Source organism: Sus scrofa, chromosome X (assembly GCF_000003025.6).
Source record: "Sus scrofa isolate TJ Tabasco breed Duroc chromosome X, Sscrofa11.1, whole genome shotgun sequence".
Classification (NCBI taxonomy): domain Eukaryota; kingdom Metazoa; phylum Chordata; class Mammalia; order Artiodactyla; family Suidae; genus Sus; species Sus scrofa.
The window spans coordinates 63,036,869-63,059,461 of NC_010461.5; positions in this window are offsets into that span (position 1 = coordinate 63,036,869).

Below are 22,593 nucleotides of genomic sequence, written 5' to 3' on the forward strand. Positions count from 1 at the left end.
AATGTTAATCTTATATCCTGCTACTTTGCTGAATTTGTTGATCACTTCAGTTAGTTTGTGGGTTGAGTCCTTAGGGTTTTCTATGTATAGTATCATGTCATCTGCATACAGTGACAGTTTTATCTCTTCTCTTCCCATATGGATGCCTTTTATTTCTTTGTTTGTCTAATTGCTGTGGCTGGGACTTCCAAAACTATGTTGAATAGCAGTGGTGAGAGTGGGCATCCCTGTCTTATTCCAGACTTGAGTGAAAAGGCTTTCAGTTTTTCTCCATTGAGTATTATATTTGCTGTGGGTTTGTCATAAATGGCTTTGGTTATGTTCAGGAATGTTCCCTCTATACCCACTTTGGCGAGGTTCTTGATCATGAATGGATGTTGGACTATGTCAAATGCTTTTTCTGCATCTATTGAGATGATCATGTGGTTTTTGACTTTTCTTTTGTTAATGTGGTGTATGACCTTGATTGATTTGTGTATGTTGAATCATCCTTGTGAACCTGGGATGAACCCTACCTGGTCATGGTGTATGATCTTTTTGATATGTTGTTGGATTCGGTTGGCTAAGAATTTGTTGAGAATTTTTCCATCTATATTCATCAAAGATATTGGCTGATAGTTTTCTTTTTTCATGTTTTCTGTGTCTGGTATTTGAATTAATCTCATGGTGGCATCATAGAATGTCTTTGGGAGTATTCCTTCTTCTTCAACATTTTGAAAAAGTTTATGGAAAATGTGCACCAGATCCTCTTTATATGTTTCACAGAATTTGCCTGTGAAGCCATCTGGTCCTGGACTTTCATTTGTAGGGAGTGTTTTTATGACATCTTCACTTTCATTTCTAGTGACCAGTCTGTTCATTTGATCTTTTCTTCTTGATTCAGTTTTGACAGGCTGTAAGATTCTAGAAAACTGTCTATTTCTTCCAGAGTGTCAAATTTGTTGACATATAGTTGTTCATAGTATTCTCTTATGGTTTTTTGTATTTCTGCAGTATCCATTGTGATTTCTCCTTTTTCATTTATAATTTTGTTTATTTGAGTTCTTTCTCTCCTCTTTTTAGTGAGTCTCCCAGGGATTTGTCAATTTTGTTTGCCTTTTCAAAGAACCAGCTCTTGGTTTTATTAATTTTCTCTATTGTTTTTGGAATCTCTATTTTATTGATTTCTTATTTGATCTTTATAATTTCCACCTTCTGCTGACTTTAGGTCTTTTTTGTTCTTCTTTTTCTAATTCGTTTAGGTGAAGGGTTTAGTTGTCAATTTGGGATCTTTCTTCATTTTTGAGAAAGGCTTGTATTGCTATGAATTTCCCTCTGAGCTCTGCTTTTGCAGCATCCCGTAGATATTGAGAGGTTGTGTCTTCATTATCATTTGTTTCAAGGTAGTTTTTTAATTTCTTTCTTGATTTCCTCATTGACCCATTGGTTTTTTAGTAGCATGTTGTTTAGTCTCCATGTAGTAGGTTTTTTCTCATTTATTTTCCCATGGTTGTTTTCCAGTTTCATGGCATTGTGGTCAGAGAAGATACTTGAGATAATTTCTCTGCTTCTAAATTTGTTGAGGGTAGCTTTGTGTCCCAATATGTGGTCGATTCTTGAGAATGTTCCATGAGCATTTGAGAAGAATGTGTATTCTGATTTTTTTGGATGTAGTGTCCTGAAGATGGCAATTAAGTCTAACTTTTCTATTGTTTCCTTTAGGATCTCTGTTGCTTTATTGGTTTTCTGTCTAGAGGATCTGTCCATTGGTGTGAGTGGGGTATTAAAGTCTCCTACTATGATTGTATTCCCATCGATTTCTCCCTTTATGTCTGTTAACATTTGTTGTATGTATCTGGGTGCTCCTGTATTTGGGGCATGTATGTCGACGATAGTAACATCCTCTTCTTGGATGGATCCCTTAATCATTAAGTATTGTCCTTCTTTGTCTTTATGTCTTTTTTTTTCTTTTTATTTCAAATGCATTTTATTTATTTATTTTTTTTTTATTTTCCCACTGTACAGCAAGGGGGTCAGGTTATCCTTACATGTATACATTACAATTACAGTTTTCCCCCAGCCTTTCTTCTGTTGCAACATGAGTATCTAGACAAAGTTCTCAATGCTACTCAGCAGGATCTCCTTGTAAATCTATTCTAAGTTGTGTCTGATCAGCCTAAGCTCCCAATCTCTCCCACTCCCTCCCCCTCCCATCAGGCAGCCACAAGTCTTTTCTCCAAGTCCATGATTTTCTTTTCTAAGCAGATGTTCATTTGTGCTGGATATTAGATTCCAGTTATAAGTGAAATCATATGGTATTTGTCTTTGTCTTTCTGGCTCCTTTCACTCAGTATGAGATTCTCTAACTCCATCCATGTTGCTGCAAATGGCATTATGTCATTCTTTTTTATGGCTGAGTAGTATTCCATTGTGTATATATACCACATCTTCTGAATCCAATCATCTGTCGATGGACATTTGGGTTGTTTCCATGTCTTGGCTATTGTGAATAGTGCTGCAATGAACATGCGGGTGCATGTGTCTCTTTTAAGTAGAGTTTTGTCCAGATAGATGCCCAAGAGTGGGATTGTGGGGTCATATGGAAGTTAAACTTTAATCAAAGAAATCAAAGAAGATGTAAAGAAATGGAAAGATATTCCATGTTCCTGGATTGGGAAAATCAATATTGTAAAAATGGCCATACTATCCAAAGCAATCTACAGATTCAATGCAATCCCTATCAGATTACCCATGACATTTTTCACAGAACTAGAACAAACAATCCAAACATTTATATGTCTTTTGTTTTAAAGTCTATTTTGTCTGATATGAGTATTTCAACTCCTGCTTTCCTGTCATGTCTATTGGCGTGAAATATTTTTTCCCACCCCTTCACTTTCAATCTATATGTGTCCTTTGTCCTAAGGTGGGTTTCTTATAGGCAGCATATTAACGGTTTTGGCCTTTTTATGCACTCAGCCACTCTGTGTCTTTTGATTGGAGCATTCAGTCCATTGACATTTAAGGTGATAATTGATAGATGATTATTTATTGCCATTTTGAACCTTGCATTCCAGTTAATTCTATGGTTCTCCATTCTTCCTTTCTTTTTTTGGTTGGATGGTCTCTGGTTATTATCTGCTTGAGTGTTTTTTTTTTTTCATTTTTTGCAAAAGCAATGTTTGGTTTTGGCTTGTGGTTGCCCTGTTTTTTAAGTATGCTAACCCCTTCCTATAATTGTGTGTTTTAGTCTGATGGTCCTGTAGGTTCAAACACTTCATTACTATACTAAAATTAAGAAGAGAAACATACAAACAAACAAAAAGGGTCTATTTATTTCCTAACATCCCTTGCCCATATTTTATGGCTTTGATGACTCTTTTTTTTTTCTTTTTAATTTTATTTTGTTTGAAGCATGTTCATGATTAAATCTGTATGCTGGTTTATTTGAGTCACTGCTCTCTGATTGTGGTTTCCTCAATCCTAATTCTTCCTCTTTTTTTCTTTTGTTTTCCTCCATTTCTTTCCTTCCTTTCTTTTTGGTTTTGAGAAGCCCTTTCAGTATTTCTTTTAACCTGGGTTTTGTGTTGCTGTATTCTTTTAGCTTTTGTTTGTTGGAAAAAAAATTTATTTCCCCTTCTATTTTAAATGATAATCTTGCTGGATAGAGTGTTCTCGGTTGCATATTTTTTTCCTTTTAGCACTTTAAATATCTCTTGCCATTCCCTCCTGGCCTGTATAGTTTCGGTAGAGAAATCAGCTGATAACCTTATGGGGGTTCCCTTGTAGGTAACATTCTTCTTTTCTCTTGCTGCCTTTAGGATCCTCTCTTTATCAGTAACTTTTGCCATTTTTATGATAATGTGTCTTGGTGTGGGTCTATTTGGGTTCAGTTTGTTTGGGGCCCTCTGTGCTTCTTGTATCTTGAACCTGGTATCCTTTAGATTTGGGAAGTTTCCAGCAATAATTTCTTCAAATATATTTTCCATTCCCTTATCTTTTCTACTCCTGGAATTCCTATTATGCATAGATTGGCCCGCTGTATATTATCCCATAGGTCTCTTATATTGTTTTCATGTTTTTTCATTTGGTTTTCTGTCTGCTGACCTGATTGGGTGATTTCCATTATTCTATCTTCCACATCACTGATTCGTTCTTCTGCATTATTCATTCTGGTTTTTACTGCCCTTAGTTCAGTTTGTATCTCTGCAAATGAATTTTCTAGTTTTTCTTGGCTCCTCCTTATATTTTCTAGTTCCTTTCTGAGGGTGTCTGCATTACTGTTCATATCTTCTCTTAATTCCTTCAGTATTTTCACTATTTCTCTTTTGAACTCAAGTTCTGCCAGACTGCAGAGATCTGTTTCATTGTTGACTGCTTCAGGTGAGTTCTCCTGTTGGTTTGACTGCGGGTGGTTTCTCAGCTTCTTCATCTTGCTTGTTTTCTTTTTCTTGGTGGAGTTGTACTCTCCGTTATCGGGCAGTGTTTGCCTTGTCACTGCCATGGAATGTTTCTTTAGGGCTGGTGTTGGTCGGTCTTTTTTGAGGCAGCATGGCTTTTCTGTAGGGTGGGTGGGGCTGACAGGGTCTCTCTGAAGCAAAGGAGGACTTCCCAAGGGCAGGCAGGACTGGGAGATCCACACCACGGTGGGAGCAGATTTCACTTGGCCAGGCAGAGCTTGCTCTGGTGTTTTTGGGCTGTGGGGCTCTTGCAGGGGGCTGGTGGTGCTGGGCAGCTGTTCCACAGGAGTGCAGCATCCCCCAAGGGCTGGAGCAGCTATCTGGGTCACTGAGAACCCAAGAGGCTCTTCCCCAGGGCAGCCTGACTCAGAAGGAGTGTCTGAGAATGTAGGCAGATCTTTTCATGGCCCGGCCAAACTTTTCTAGCTTTTCTGAGCTTCAGGCCTTTTCCTGTGGGCTGGTGGTGTATGGTGCTGCTCTGCAGGCGTCTAGGCCCTCCAAAGGGCAAGCAGGCCAGGGCAGGGACAGCCCCTGCAGTGGTAGGCTTCTGGAAATTGTTGAGGCCAGCCCTCCCAGATGGCAGGCAGCCCCAGGTCTGGCGTGTGCATAAGGGGTGGCTGGGGGAGATGCACTGGGAAACACAGCTTTCTGATAGCTTGCAGGCCAATAAGCTTGGTCTGGCATTGGGAGTATTCCATGCGGGCCCGCCCCTTCTTCTCTCCCCTCCCCAACACTGGTGCAGACCCAGATCTTCTCCCAGATTCCCTCTGATGTGACTTTCCACTTCCCCGCCCTTAGCATATTGCTCCCTCCCCCTGCAACACTCTGCTTTCTAGTCTCCCAGGCAGTCTCTGTCCCATCAAACTTGACAGACCAGTTCCTTGACCCCTCAAGCCATCTCTGCTCCACCCACCCCAGCCCTTTCCCAGGGACTAACCTCCAGAGCCGAGTCTTGGTGTCCAGCCCCCACCCAAGTGTCTCAGTTTTTGGTGACTGTGCCAGTAGTTCAGAAGATCTGTTCAGTTCTCTCTCTGCTTTTCAGAACTCTGACTTACTGCTGCGCTCTTCTCAGTATCTGGAGATTCCTCCAGTTTGGTTGATCTGTCCATTGAGTAGGTGGCTTTCCAGGGTGTGGGATCCCTTTCTCCTCCACAGTTCCCTTTCAGGAGTGCCTTTCCAGCTCAGATTCACCTTTTCTCACTCTCCACTTTTCTCTTGTTTTATCTAGTAATGTCACAAGATTCTTGCCATTATTGGAGTTTAGGTTCTTCTGCCAGTGATTGGTTGCTGTTCTTTGTGAGTCATTTATCCTGTAGATGTGTTTTTTGTGTGTGTGTTTGTGGGAGAGGGTGAGCGTGTTCCCCTACTCTTCCACTATCTTGCCTCCGCTCCCACTCATACTACTCTTAATTCAGTATAACTTTTGCCCTAATCACTTCCCTAATGTTTTCTTCATGTCTTGCTTTTAAGATAAATTGAATTAATTTTGTTCTTCACACACTTTAACCCTTGCATTTTATTTTACAAATCTAACTACACATCTTTATGAAACCCTCTATTCCTTATATTTCTAATAAATTATACGTTTTATTTCTCCTCTTTTTCCATGATCATATTTTTCTTTCCTAATTTCTTATCTTACAATCATGATTTCTAAAATTTATTCTGATGCTGATTTTTCACCACTTTCCCCCAACACCTTTATTCTCCTGGATTCTCAGTAATCCAGTATATAATGCAAAAAAATACATAATCCAATAAGTAAAATAAATTCAAATAATACATCTTTGCAGGTGAACTTAAAATCTTCATGTTTATCAATAACTGTTAACAGCAGATGATACATACTTGACTACTTCTATTTTAATTGATCATAATAAGTTTTAAGTGCAAAGTTGTTAGTTTTCCCCTTTAATTAGTTTTTTTTCCTGAGTTTACCACAATTTTCACAGCCCTTGGGTTAAGATTCTAGAGATAATCTTTGACTATTTAACACTTTATGGGCAGATGACTTATAATACCCATTCACTCTATGCACTTCCTCAAAGACAATTTATGTTCATTTTTCCTTTACCATTGCAGGTGTCATTTCCTTTTTAAAGTGTCTGTTTTCTTTTATGGTTGAGAGCCTAATCAAAATTCCATCTCTTTTTGGAAGCCTTTCCCAAATACTCTGACTAGAAGTATTTTCTCTACCACAGATGATGTCCATGTCTGTATAACATACATATGCAATAGTGCATCAGTATCTCTTAGGTTATGCCTTATTTTCCATATATATGTACCTGCCAGGCAATGACTTTTCTTATGCTTATTTGTGGATAATCTCACATCTTATATAGAATTTCAAAAATTATATAAGCAGTTGGTTAATAACTATACTAAACCATCTCCATGTCATTTGGAAGGAATCTCTCTTCTGATTCAGAGAGCACCATGGAGATAAAGAGAAATATGAAGATTTATGAGAATAAAAAGTGTCATTTTTATAGACAGATATCATTATTTAAGGCCTTTTATGTATTGTTTTTGAAGACTATTATCAGAGAATCACCCTGAAATTTTTTTCTTCTGAAAAGTTGTGGAGCACTTTAGGAAAAAATGTGTCAAGCCATCATAACCACATTTCCTTATTGAATTTTATGTTTAACCTAAAAATGTTCTTGTAATTATAAAATAGTTCATTATAAAAATCATAACAATACAGAAAGAATCAGAAGAAAATTATGAAAATTTTCTACCATATTTGGTGATTCTTCTAAAATCTCTTTATGTGTATTGAATGCACACAAAGATACATAATACAGATCTATATTTTCTATAAGTGGTATAATACTATTCATATACATTTTCAAATATTTTTTAATCCATATCCTCTTTTGATTAACATAAAAACCCATGACTTCTTGGAGTGCTACTTGAAATTTCACAACAAGTAACAAATCCAAAGTGAATATTAGAGATAATTTCAGAAGGGGGAAACATTTTAGTTTAATCTTAAAAGTTTGAATTTATTTCATTAATCTTCAGGTTAACATTGCCTTGTTTTCCATAAACCTATTCAACCTAGGTAATATGGAACATAGAGTATAGTACAGGAATTTTAAATAATTTAAAATTTCGTTGGAGGAGAAGCTGAGAACTGCTTGAGACAAGAGACTTGCTTTCAGCAGCTTTCCTTTCCTTTGAGGCCTTTAATTGTTCAACTCTTGGTACCCAAACTATATATTCCTCTCAACAAAACAGAAGTCTCCAAATCAATTGGTTCACTCTCCCTTCTCTAGAAAACTTAGAAAATATGAATCTAAATTTGGATATACTCCTTTCTATTGGGAGTATTATTGTTCCACATCCACATGCAGTAAGTGGCCTTTCCAAGAACACAAAACATTATCTCTAAGGGGAGTTTTGGTAAATACAGTTTTCTTCTATCTTTTCAAAGATGTTTAGTGGTCCTTACAGGTCAGGTAGCTGACCTGTTAAATTTGTTCTGTTTCCATATGAGATATGGATGACATATCAAACACTGTACTCTTCATTTGCCTTTACCCCTCTCTCCTATCCTTGTTCCTACCTCAATCTTTCCAGTTTATTACATCCATTTGTCTCCATCCTCCATGCTGCTACTCTAGTTCAAGTGTCCATTGTTTTTCTTTCTCAAAGTGGCTTCTTACTGATCTCCCTATTTCCATCTTACCTCCTTACACTATATTAATAGAAAAGAATGATCTCAGAATCAGATAATATCACACTTCTGCATAAAATTATTCCTTGCACTTGGAATAAATACTAATTATTTTGCTACTGACTAATGCCCCTCATGTGGCTTTGATTGGCATTTATCTAATGAATAATGATATTAAGGATCTTTTCATGTGTTTATTGGTCATTTGAAGTAGGTCTTCTTTTGGAAAATATTTATTCAGGCCCTTCATACATTTTTATCAGATTATTTATTTATTTATACTATTATATTATGTAAGTTCCTTATATATTTTGGATAGTAGCCCCTTATCTCATGTATGGATTGAAAAAAATTTCTCCTTTACCTTTCACTCCATTTACTTTGATGTGCAGAATTCTTTTTTAGCTTAATGCAGTCTCACTTGTAACCTTTGTTTTGTTGCATGTACATTTACTGTCATACCCAAAAAATCATTGCCTAGGCCAACGTCAAGAATTTTTTTTTTGCTTTTTCTATTATTTTTTCCCAGTTGTAGGTCTTACATTTAAGTCTTTAATCCATTTTGAATTGATTTTTGTATATAATGAGATAAGAGTGGTATTTTATTCTTCTGTGGTTGGATAATCTGTTTCCTTATCACCATTTATTGAAGAGACTATCCTTTCCCTATTGTGTGTTCTTGGCATCTTGTCAAAGATCAGTTGGCCATATATTTGTGGATTTATTAATGGGATTATTCTGTTCCATTGGTTTATATGTCTGTTTTTAGGTACATGCCATACTGTTTTGATTACAATAGATATGCAATATATTTTAAAATCAAGAAGTTTGTTTTTTCAACTTTGTTTTTACTGAAGATTGTTTGACTCTTCTAAGTCTTTGATATTTCCATATTAACTTCTGGATTTTTTTCTATTTCTGTAAAGAATGCCACTGATAGGGATTACATTGAATCTGTAGTTCACTTTGGGCAATATGTACATTTTAATAAAATTAATTCTTCCAACACATGAATATGGAATATATTTCAAAATTAATTCTTCCAACACATGAACATGGAATATATTTCCACTTATCTGTGTTTTCTTCAATATCCTTTATCAATATTTTATAGATTCCATTGAGCAATTATTTTGTCTCTTAAATCCTAGTATATTATTCTTTTATGCAAATGTAAATGGGGTTTTCTTAATTTCCTCTTCAGATAGTTCATTGTTTATATATGGAAATGCCACTTACTTTTGTATGTTGCTTTTGTATCCTGAGATTTTACTGAATTCATTTTTTACTTCTAAAGCATTTTTGATCCCCAAATAACCAAAACAATCCTCAGAAGGAAAAATGGAACTAGAGGAATCAGGCTCCTTAATTTTTTTACAGTCATTTGCTACAACCCATAGTGTTTGGTATGGTGTGTTGTTTTCTATTTCTTTTGTCTTGAGACATTAAAAAAAATTCCCTTTGATTTCCTTTTTCATCCAATGATTATTTAAGAGTATGTTGTACTTTTCATGTATTTATGAATTTTCCCATATAGTATATTACAGAATATTAAATAGAGTTCCCTGTGCTAAACAGTATGTCTTTGCTGACAATTTTACATATAGTAGTGTATCTATGTTAACCTCAATGTCCTAATTCATCTTCCCCCTAATACATTTCCCCTTTGGTAACAACAAGTTTTTTTTATAAGTCTATGAGTCTGTTTCTGTTTTGTAAATAGGTTCATTTCTAGCATTGTTTTAGATTCCACATATAGGCGATATCATATACTTGTCTTCCTCTATCTGGCATACTTCATTTAGTATGATAATCTCTAGGTCCATTCATGTTGTTACAAATAGAATTATTTCATTATTTTTTATGGATAATATTCCATTGTATGTATGTGCCATATCTTCTTTATTCATTTCTCTGTTGATGAACATTAAAGTCACTTCCATGTTGTGCCTATTGCAAATAGAACTGCAATGAAAATTGGGGTGTGTGTATCTTTTTGAATTATTGTTTAATCCAGATGTATACCCAGGAGTGGAATTTCTGGATCATATGTTAATTCTATATTCAGTTTTTTAAGGCACCTTCACCTATTCTCCATAGTAGTTGCACCAATTCATATTCAACAGTATAGGAGGGTTACATTTTTTCCACACCATGTCCATCACTTATTGTTTGTAGAATTTTTGATGATGACAATTCTGAATGGTGTGAGGTGATACCTTATTGTAGTTTTGATCTGAATTTTGCTAATAAGTAGCAATGCTGAGCAACTTTTCATGTGATTTTTGGCCAGCTGTCTTCTTTTGTTCCCTTTGCTTTGCAAAATGTTTTTAAGTTTAATTATGCCACATTAATTTATTTTTATTTTTATTATTCTAGGGGAAGGATCCAAAAAATATTGTTGTGATTTACATCAGTGTTCTACCTATATATTCCTCTAAGAGTTTTATAGAATGAAGTCTTGTATTTAGGTCTTTAATCCATTTTGTGTTTATTTTTGGGGTGCTGTTAGACACTCTCTTCATCCATTGTATGTTCTTGCATCATCATTTGTCATAGATTAGTTGAATACAGGTGCTTGGGTTTATTGCTTGGCTATCTTATTACATTGATCTATATTTCTATTTTTTGTGCCAATACCACACTCTTTTGGTTACTGTAGCTTTGTAGCATAGTCTGAAATCAGAGAGCCTGATTCCTTTAGTCCCGTTTCTTTTTGAGACTCACTTTGGCTATTCAGGGTGTTTTGCATTTCCATACAAATTTAAAACTTTTTCTTCTAGTACTTTGAAAAATTCCATTGGTAACTTGATAGGGATTAAATTGAATCTGTAGTTTCCTTGGATAGTACAGTCTTTTTGATATTATTTATTCTTCCAACCCAAGAACATGGTATATTTTTCCATCAGTTTCTATCATCTTTGATTTCTTACATGGGATTTTAATTTTCAGAATACAGACCTTTTACTTTCTTAGGTATGTTTATTCCTCAGTATTTTATTCTTTTGTTGCAATGGTTAGGATTGTTTCCTTAATTTCTCTTGCTGATCTTTCATTGTTAGCGTATAGAAATGCAAGAGATTTCCATGTATTAATTTTTTATCTTTCAATTAACTAAATTAATTAATGAGCTCTAGTAGTTTTCTGCCAGCATCTTTAGGATGTTCTGTATGTAGTTTCATGCATTTACAAATGATGACAATTTTACTACTTTTCCAATTTGAATTAATTTTATTATTATTTTTTTCTTTTTTGATTGTCATGGCTAGGACTTACAAAACTACATTGAATAACAGTGACAAGAGTGTACATCCTTGTCTTATTCCTCATCTTACAGGAAATGCTTTCATCTTTTCACTGTCAGCTATGATGTTAGTGTGGGTTTGTCAAATATGGCCTTTATTACACTGAGGTTAGTTTCCTTTATGCTAAATTTCCAGAGAGTTTTATCATAAATGGAGCAGGATTTTGTCAAAAGATTTTGCTACATTTATTGATATGATCATATGGATTTTATTCTTCAAATTTTTAATATGGTGTATCACACTGATTGATTTACAGATATCCAAGAATTCTTGCATCCCTGGGATATATCTTACTTGACCACGGTGTATGATCCTTTTAATATATTGTAGGATTTGGTTTGATGGTACTTTGTCGAGTATATTTGTGTCTATTTTCATCAGTTATACTGGTCGCTAATTTTCTTTTTTATTATATCTTTGCATGTTTTTGTCAACCTAATAAAGCATATTTGGGCATGTTCTTCCCTCTGCAATATTTTAGAAGAGTTTCAGATGGATAGATGTTCACTGTTCCCTAAATGTTTGGTAGAATTCTCCTGTGAAGCCATCCAGTCCTGGACTTTTGTTTGTTGGGAGTTTTTAAATCACAATTTCAATTGCATTACATCTGATTTGTCTGTTCATATTTTCTATTTCTTCATGGTTCAGACATTGAAGATTGTATCTTTGTAAGAATTTGTCCATTTCTTCTAGGTTGTCAATTTTATTGGCATATAGTTGCTTGTAGTAATCTCTTATTATTCTTTGTATTTCCCTGGTGTCAGTTGTAACTTCTCCTTCCTCATTTATAATTATATTGATTTTATTCTTGTTTCTTTTTTTTCTTGATAAGTCTGGCTAAAGGTATATCAGTTTTGTTTATCTTTGCAATGAACCAACTATTAGTTTCACTGATATTTGCTATTGTATATATCTTTGGTTCATTCATTTCTGCTTTGTTCTTTATGATATGTTTCCTCCTTCTAACTCTGTGTTTTGTTAGTTCTTCTTTCTATTGTTCCTTTAAGTATAAGATCAGGTTGTTTATTTGAGAGTTTTCCTGTTTCCTGAGGTGATATTTTATTGCTACAAACTTCCCTTTTAGAACTACTTTTGCTACATCCCATAGGTTTTGTATCATACTATGTTTATTATCATTTGTCTCCAGGTATTTTGAAATCCTCATTGATTTATGAATTCCTGTTGCTTTATTCATTGATCCACTGGTTGCTTAGTAACACATTGTTTAGCCTACGCTTGTTTGTTTTTTTCACATTTTTTCTTTTTTTTTTTTTTTTTAGGACTACACCTGTGGCATATGGAAGTTCCCAGGCTAAGGGTCGAATCAGAACTACAGCTGCTGGCCTAGGCCACAGCCACAGCAACCCCAGATCCAACCCATGTCTATGACCTACACTGCAGCTCACAGCAATACCAGATCCTTAACCCACTGAGTGGGTCCAGGGATTGAACTTGCATCCTCATGGAGCCTAGTTGGGTTGATTACCACTGAGCCACAATGGGAACTCCCATCTTTTTTACTGTAATTGTTTTCTAATTTCATAGCATTGCATTTGAAAAGATGCTTGATATGATTTCAAGTCTCTTAAATTTACTGAGACTTTCTTTGTAGCACAGCATGTGATCTATCCTGGAGAATATTAAATGTGCACTTGAGAAAAATGTTTATCCTTCTGCTTTTGGATGGAATGTTATACAAATATCAATTAAGTCCATCTGATCTAATGTGTCAATTAAAGCCCATATTTCTTTATAGATTTTCTGTTTGAATGACCTATCCATTGCTGTAAGTAGTGTGTTGAGGTCACCTAGTATTGTGTTACTCTCAATTTCTCCTTTTATGGCTGTTAGCATTTGCTTTATATATTGAGGTGTTCCTATATTTGATGCATATACGTTTACAATTGTGATATCTTCTTCTTGGATTGATCCCTTGATCATAATGTAGTGTCCTGCTATATCTCTTGTAACAGTCTTTATTCTAAGGTCTATTTTGCTGATATGAATATTGCTGTTGTCTCTATCTTTTGATTTTCATTTGTGTGGAATACATTTGTTGATCACTCCCTTTCAGTCTGTATGTGTCCTTAGATCTAATATGGGTCTCTTGTATACAGCATATACATGGGCCTTTTTTTTGTGTGTGTCCATTCAGTCAGTCTAAGTCTTTTTGTTGGTGCATTTACTCTACATTTAAATCAATTTTCTTTCTGTATGTTCTTATTGTCTTTTTTAAATTGTCTTGGATTTGTTTTTGTAGGTCTTTTTTCTTCCCTTCCTTTTTTTTTCCCATTCTTTTGTGATTTGATGACTATCTTTAGTGCTGTGTTTGGATTTTTTTTCTTTTTTAATATTTATATCTATTTAAAATTTTTGGTTTGTTTTTCCCATGAGGCTTTGCTATAGCCATCTATATATACAAGACTCTGCTTGTCTCTTAATGACTTTCCAATATACTGCATTTGTAAAATCCTCACCATTGCTGGTTTTCATATCATATTTGTGTGTGGATGATTTCCTACCTTCACTGTATATTTGTATTTATGATTCAGTTTTCCCCTTCATATTTTTCTTGTTTCTACTAGTGGTCTTTTCTTTTTTAGTTTCTTGAGGTAAGAATTTGTTGCTGTAAATTTTCCTCTTAGAGCTGCTTTTTCTGCTTCCCATTTTTTTGGGATTTTTGTTTTTATTTTTATTTTTATTTTTTGTTTGTTTTGGGTGAAGGAGAAAAGAAAAGCTTTATTGGTTTGCCAGGCAAAGGGGGGCACAGCGAACTCATGTCTTCAAAAACTTTTTGCCCCCTGCTTCCCATAGTTTTGGATCATCATGTTTTCATGGTCACGTCTCTCTAGATTTTTTTTTTTAATTTCCTTTGATATCTTCAGTGATCCATTGGTTGCTTAGCCTTCACTGTTTCTGTGTTTTATGGTTTTTTTTCTTGTAATTGATGTCTAATTTCTTAGCTCTGTGGTTGGATCTGGTGCTTGATATGATTTCAAGTTTTGTAAATTTATCAAGGCTTGTTTTGTGGCCCAGCATATGATCTATTCTGGATAATGTTCCCTGTGCACCTGAGAAGAATGTTTATTTTGCTGCTTTTGTATGGAATGTTAAACAAATATCAATTAAGTCCATCTGGTCTAATGTGTCCTTTATGGCCTATGTTTCCTTATTTTTTTCTGTCTGGAAGATCTATCCATTGATGAAAGTGGGGTCTTAAAGTCCCCCACTACTATTTTGTTACTATTTCTCTTTTTATGGCTCTTGACATTTGCCTTATATAGTGAAGTGCTCCTTATTTTGGTGCCTATATATTTACAATGTCTTATCTTCTTCCTTGATTGATCCCTAGATCATTCTGTAGTTTCTTGTCTCCTGTACCAGTCTTTATTTTCAGGTCTATTTTGTCTGATATGTTTGTTGGTATTCCCACTTTCTTTTGATTTCCATTTTCTGTAAAAATTTTTCCCTCTCCTCACTCAGTCTGTATGTGTCCCTAGATCTGAAGCAGGTCTCTTGTAGAGAGCATACATATGCATCTTGTTTTTGTATCCATTCAGCTGGTCTATGTCCTTTGGTTGGAGCATTTATTATATTTACATTTAAGGTATTTTTATTTCTGTATGTTCTCATTTCCACTTTGTTAATTGTTTTGGATTTGTTTTTGTTGTTGTTGTTTTTTTTTCTTCCTTTCCTTTTTTTATTCTCTTGATTTGATGACTGTCTTTGGTGTTGTGTTTGGACTGCTTGTTCTTTTTTATATTTGTATCTGTTTTAGATTTTTGGTTTGTTGTTTACCTGAGGTTTTGATATAGCCATCTGAATCTACAAAATTCTTTTATGTTGCTGGTCTCTTTATTTCAACTGCATTCATACTCTCTTCTTCTCACAATTGCTGGTTTTCATTCCGCATTTGTGTGTGGATGATTTCCTACTTTTACTTTATGTTCACCTTTACTGGTGAGATTTCCCAATCATATTTTTATTGTTTCTAGATTCTAGGTCTTTTCTTTTTCCTATAGAAGTTCTATTAGTGATTTTTGTAAGGTTGTTTTGGTGGTGCTGAATTCTCTTAGTTTTTTCTTGTCTGTAAGGCATTTGATTTCTCTGTTGAATCTGAATGAGAGCCTACTGGGTTATGTAGTCCTGGTTGTAGGTTTCTCCCTCTCATAAATTTGAATATATAATGCCACTCCCTTCTCGCCTGAAGAATTTCTGCTGAAAAATCAGCTTAAAACTTCATGGGGATTTCCTTTTGTGTTATTTGTTGATTTTAAGATTTTTTCTTTGTTTAATTTTTGCCAATTTGATTAATATGTATCTTGTGTTCCTCCTTGGCTTTATCCTGAATGGGACTCTATTTGCTTCCTGGATTTGGGTGTTTCCTTTCCTGTGTTAGGAAAGTTTCCAAATATTATCTCATCAAATATTTTCTCAGGTCCTTTCTCTCTTCTCAGGTTCTTTCTCTCTTCTCCTTCTGGGACCACTATAATGTGAATGTCAGTGCATTCAGTGTTGACCCAGAGATCTTTGAGACTTATTTCTATTCATTATTTTTTTATTTACTCTGTTCCTCAGAAGTGATTTCTACCACTTGGTCTTCTTCCTCACTTATTCATTTTTTGTGCCTCAATTTTTAAGCTATTGATTCTTTTCTAGTGTATTTTTTATTTCAGTTATTGTGTTGTTCATCTCTTTTTGTTTGTTGTTTAACTCTTCTAGCTCTTTGTTTAACATTTATTTTATTTTGTTGTGCTGTGCCTCCATTCTTTTCTGAATTCTTGGATCATCTTTACTATTATTAATCTGAATTGTTTTTCTAGTACATTGCTTATCTCTACTTTAACTATTCTTTTTGGTTTTTATCTTGTTCTTTCTCTGCCATGTAATTTTGTCTAACTGTCTCTGTTTTTTTTTGTTTGTTTGTTTTGTTTTCTCTAACATTCTGCAGCCTGAAGGATTGTATATCTCTTCATTCTGGTGTCTACCCCCATTGAGTGATATTGGTTCAGCGGCCTGTGCAGGCTGTTGTGTGGGTCAGGTCTCAGTGCCAAAATTTCAACCTGTGTGAGACCTTAAGCCAATAAATTGTCCTGGGAGCTCTGCCACCAGTGTCCTTACCTCCGCAGTGAACCACAGATGATCCTATCTTTCCATGACATTCTTCAAGACTCATAGATTGGTCTAGCCTATGGAATCACTTTTACCCTGGGTCTCAGTGCACATGAAATCTTGTGCACACCCTCCAAGAGTGGAGTCTATATTTCCCCCAGTCCAATGGAGCTTCTTCACTGAAGCTCCACTGGCCTCCAAAAACAAATGCACTGGTGGTTCCTTATCATGATGTCAAAACTTCAGGTTGGGTAGTGTGATATGGGGCTCAAAAGTCTCACTTCTGTGGAAGAAACTCTGCAATATAATTATCTTCCAGTTTGTGGGTCACCCACCTGGTGGGTGTGGATTTGATGGTGTCACATAAATGCCTCTTCTATTGTTTCACTGTGGCTTCTTTTTTGTCATCAAATGTGAAATATCTTTTTTAGTAATTTCTGGTGTTTTTTGTTGATGGTAATTCAGTAGTTAATTTTTTTCTTTTTTTTTTTTTTTGTCTTTTTGCTTTTTCTAGGGCCACTTCCTGTGGCATATGGAGGTTTCCAGGCTAGGGGTCCAATCGGAGCTGTAGCCACTGGCCTGCACCAGAGTCATAGCAATGCAGGATCTGAACTTTTGGATAGTAAAGAAAATCTGCACCACAGTTCACAGAAACACCAGATCCTTAAACCACTGAGCAAGGCCAGGGATCAAACCTGAAACCTCATGGTTCCTTGGTTGGATTTGTTAACCACTGTGCCACAATGGGAACTCCAGCAGTTAGTTTTGATTTTGGTGTTTTTGTGGGAAGAGATGAGCTCAAGTTCTATTCCACCATCTTTTCTGGAATCAATGGCCTGCTTTTAGTTTTGATGCTTGATGACTCTTTCTTCAGCATATGTTGGCTGTTATCTCCCTCATATGGGGGATACATAGTGGTAGCTGTGCACCCCTGGGGCAATGGGGGCAGCAATTGGCACCTGCTCATGGGTTTTATAGAAGCAGCAGCCTGATCACTTCCAGGACAACTGGGGAAGTGCTTAGCATCTACTCATGTCTACCTCAGAACATGATGTAGAAGTTGTCCTTTTATCTGAGAGCGTGCACAGGAAATTAAGCTCCTATTTCATTCCTGCTCCTTTCCATGTGAACACCCCAACAATTTTGACTTGCCTACCTGGTGGGCCTATGCTTCTTTTAGATACAACCTCAAGTGTCATACTCCAGCATCTTCAGGCTGTGTCTGTGCAGCCATCCACAGTCTTCTCCCTGGATGTGACCTCCAAAGCCTGAGCTTAAGAACCAGGCCATGACCTGCATGGGTGGATGAGTATCTCAGGCTGGGGGACAAAGAATGGAGGTACCAAATGTCTGTTCAGGTCACTTTCCATTTTTGCCTTCTGCAAACTTGTTTTTCCTAAGAGATTCTGAAGCCCCCCATCCATCTTTGCTGATCTTTCTGACAATGAAGAGACTCCCCAGGATTCAGACCCTTTCCTTTTTCACAGCTCCCTCCCACCTTGATTCCTTTCTTTTTCTTTTTTCTATTTCACTGCCAGGTTGTGTGGGGGTTTTCTTGCCCTTTTGGAAGTCTGAGGTCTTCTGCTAGCATTCAGTAAATGTTCTGTGTTCATCATTCTGCTTGTAGACGTATTTTTAATGTATTTAAGGGAAGTGATAAGCTCCATGTCCTACTCTTCTGTCATCTTTATTCTTTTCAGGCAATAGTTTTTGAAGTGTGTAAATAGAAATTTCTCAGGAAATGACTGTTGGCTCCCTCTTTACTTAGCCCTGGCTCTATAGCCAATTAATCAATATCTCTTTGTTTTCTACAGTTAGTGGGGGTCCTGAATTAAACCTTATTGGCTATCAAAGACAAATAAATCAGAGGTCTATTACTTTGGCAGCAGTCACAGAATCATGGGTAGAGACATGCACACTACCTCCTTCCTTGGATATACTGGCAACTCGGAGTAGCCCGTTTTGATGGTATTTTCTTATTCATGCAATGTGTGTTGAGTCACTCAGCTAGTTTGTGGATTTCTTGCAGAGGACATTGTTTTGTGTGCAGCTGTTCATTTATAGTTGTCATGGGAAGAAGGAAATCTTTAGCCTCCTATGTCACCATTTTTGAAGACTGCCTTTTTGAAGAGAGTATTTTAAAACAGAGACTGTTCAACCACTTGGAATCATGCAGAGAAAAAAATTTGTATCACATTTGTTGATTTTCAAATGTTAATTGACTTGCATTCCTAGAGAAACTTCCACTCAGTTATGGTATATGATTTTTTTCTTATGTTGCTAGGTTTGTTTTTCTTGTATTTTGTTGACAATTTTCATGTCTAATTTAACATACACAGACAAATTTTTCTGTGGTTTTCTTTTCATGGATGTCTTTGTCTATTATGGCATGAAAGTAGTACTGTACCATGGAAGGAGTGACAAAGTGTTCTCTCCTTTTCAACTTTCTCAAAGAGTTTGTGAAGAAATTTTGTTGATTCTTCTTAAATGTTTGGAAGAATTTATAAGTGAAGCTATATGGTTCTGAGGTTTCTTTTGTGGAAAGTTTTTCAAATTACTAATTCAATGTCTCTACATGTTATACTTATTTTCTGACATTCTATTTTTCTGTATTGAGGTTAAGTCTCTTTCCTCTATTAATTTATTAATTTCAATTGGGCTATCTACTTTTATTGGCGTACAGTTGTTCATGTTAGTCCTTTATAATTCTTCTTTCTTTTTTCTGTCTTTCTGTATTTCTTCTTCTTCTTCTTCTTCTTCTCCTCCTCCTCCTCCTTCCTCCTCTACTTCCAAGATTAGTAGTGATGTCGTCTTTACTTTAGCAACTTTGATCTTTTGTCATTAACTTGTTCTGTACAAGTAAATGTTGATCAATTTTATTGATCTTTTTGCAAGAACCAACTTTTAGTTTTGGATTTTTTCTATTGTTTTTTCTATTTTCTCTCATTTATTTTCACTCTAGTCTTTTATTATTTCCTTTTTCTACTTGCTTTGATTTTAGTTTGCTCTTTTAATAATGATAGCTTTTCCCAGTTTTATTTATGTTAGAATATCATAATTTCTTCTTCATTTGTGAAAGATATTGTGGCTAGAGAGAGAATTTTTTGTTGAAAATCTTTTTCATTCAGTATTTTGTATAAGTAATCCCATCGTTTTCCATAGTTTGGAGAAGAAATCAGCTTTTAGCCTTATTGAATGTCCTGTGTACATATTGAGACATTTTTATCTTGGGGTTTTTGTGACTCTCTTTGTGTTTGGCATTTGACAGTTTGACTCTGATGCATTTACATGAGAATATCATTGATATTGTGTTGTTTTGAAGATCATTAATGCTTTTCATAAAACTTGGAAAATTTTCAGCCATTATTTCTTCACATATTATTTTTATCCCTTTCTCTTTTCTACATCCATGACACCCATTACATATATGTTGATACAGTTGATTCTGTCTCAAAGTTCCTTGATACACTGCTAATTTTTCCTTATTACTTTTCCTATATTTTTCACATATCTGTTGCTCTATCTTCGAGTTGGCTGATTGATTTTCATGACAATTAAATTCTGCTATTGATTATCTCTACTGAAGTTTTTAAGATTTTGTACTTTTCCAATCCATAATTTATACTTGATCCTTTTAAGTAGTATCTACTTTTTAACTGATAGTATCTATTTAGTCATATATCATTATCATGCAAACAATGAAATATGCATAGCTTGCATTTAAATGGCAGAAGTAGCTATTTCCAAGAAGGAATGCAGATGAATGCCTGCTTAGATAGGAACACTACTTTTCATTACTGCTCTTATATGGCCTGTACTTCTCAAATATTGCTGGGGAACTTTAGGGAATTCTATTTTCAAATTTTCTCAAAACTTTACCCTTTTATAGTGGTTCTTTGTCTCTTCCTTTTAACATTATTTCTTACTTCTTGATGCTCTTCTATCCTTCCACATCTTAGTGTATAAACATAATATTTTACTGTCTTCTGGCTTTTCATCCCTTGCTAATTGCCCTTCTTAGTCTTCCCTACCCTCAACTAATTTTGTCTTATCCCAAATCAACAATTAATTCTCCTATTCTATCCTCACAATAAAAACAGATACTTTATTGTAGACTTAGCTAAGGATTAAAAAGGGAGCATAAAGTTGAAATATATTTTCATTAAGATAGTGATCATAAGTTTGCATCCTCCAATATGCTATCCTCTGGAATCAGTGTCCTGAAGCCAAAACATTCATAAGCTGGTATATTTTACCCTAACTGTAAGAATTTCTATCAGTCGTGGGTAAATAATATCATGTACAACACCACTTATTCCACATTGTCTGTCTGTTTTCTTACAATGTACCTTTTTGGGGATCAACAATTAAGGCTCAGAGTGACAGATTATTGAATTTTTCAAGATGGGTTGCCAGTTTTAGCTTATAAATTTTGGATCAATTTTGTTTAAGAAATGATTGAAATCAATCTTCCAATAGTTATATTTTTGTTAAACATGAATCTTTTCTCATGCCTATATTTTTCAATCTGGTACTGAGGGGCAAGTTGAGAGTGTTTCGTATATGGCCCAGTTTTTAGAAGTAGTGTCTTGGGGGATATGTTAAGTCTGAATTCTTAAGCACTTTTTTGGTGAAATTTATTTTCCATGAATTTGTTTGATCAACATTAGTAAATTATTTTCAAATATCCAAACAAATTCAGGCTTGGTTAAGGGATATTCTTGGGTGTCTGTCCTGTTTCTTGATGCTCAGACTGCAACCATGATAGTATCTGTTCTTTCTGGTAGTAGAGGTAAGAAGCAGCAGCTGGGGATTCTGGTGTTGGTCTCCGTTAGACTCGTTTCTACATAGAATATAATGGTAAACACTGTGCTGGAATTGCCTTTCACTATCTCAAGATTCTAGGCTATTCTCTAGACCGAGGTGCTTCACATCACAAAACTGGCAAATTAACTGTTAGTTTCCACCTCTTTTTCTCCAAGACTTATTAATTTCCCCCTTTTTAAACCCCATTTACCACTATAAATATAGTCAGTTTCTTCCTGCTAAAATGTAGTTTTCCCAGGTCCCACATTAAAGGTCCACCTAAATCTAGTGACCAACTCTAGCATACTCTTTGTTTCTAAAGCAAAGATCTCATTTATGTCAGTATGTTTTTCTTACTTCTGACTACAAGTTGATGTGTTAAGACACTGAAAATCATGAAAATCTGTGTAAGGGAAAGAACTTGGTATATCTTTGGCATCTTATCATCAGGTAGTTGTCAATGTGTCCAAATCTTTAACATAACAAATTATGTACTAAACTCTGCACTAAGAATTCTTCAGTTTACCCGACAAATATTTGTTGAACATTTTCTGTTTTCCAGGTACTGTGCTAGGCACTTAGAGATATGAATCCATGAGTATTTCATAGATGTTTTCCTTATAATCCTGAGTCAGTGGCAGAGTCAGTGTAAGAGTCTTAGGCAAATTTACAGAACAATAAATAAGTACAAGAAAATGAATAATGAGGACAAGCAATGTACAGAGGATTAGCATGGCCCTTTAAAGGGGATGAATATCAGAATATGTAGTGAGGAGGACAATGGATAGTCTAGGTTGGTACAACAATGTGAATAGGAAGTCAAAGAGAATGAGCATTAAATATTTCAAGAGTAGTGAGATGAAGCTGAGTATAAGAGATGGCAGTGTTATAATTTGGTGGCGGTGGGTAAGCAGAATTTGAAAGATGGGTGGAAAGCCTTGAAGGCAAAAATTTGTGATGTGACATGATAAACGATAAGGGTTCATTATAGCCACTTGAATAGGGGATGAAACTTGTGGAAATTAAGTTTACAAAAAATACATTGAACTGTGCTTGATGTTTATGAATAGGAGATGTTAACACCTGATGTCAGGGAAGGAAGAACAAAAGATTGCTATAAATATTTTAGGTGCAGTCTTATAAAGGAAAGACTAGAGGAACTGAGGAGGTAGTATGAAAGAGAACAAGAGGCAAACCCGAAATGCATCTCAAATGAACAGACTGGAATATATGGGACTGTTATGTT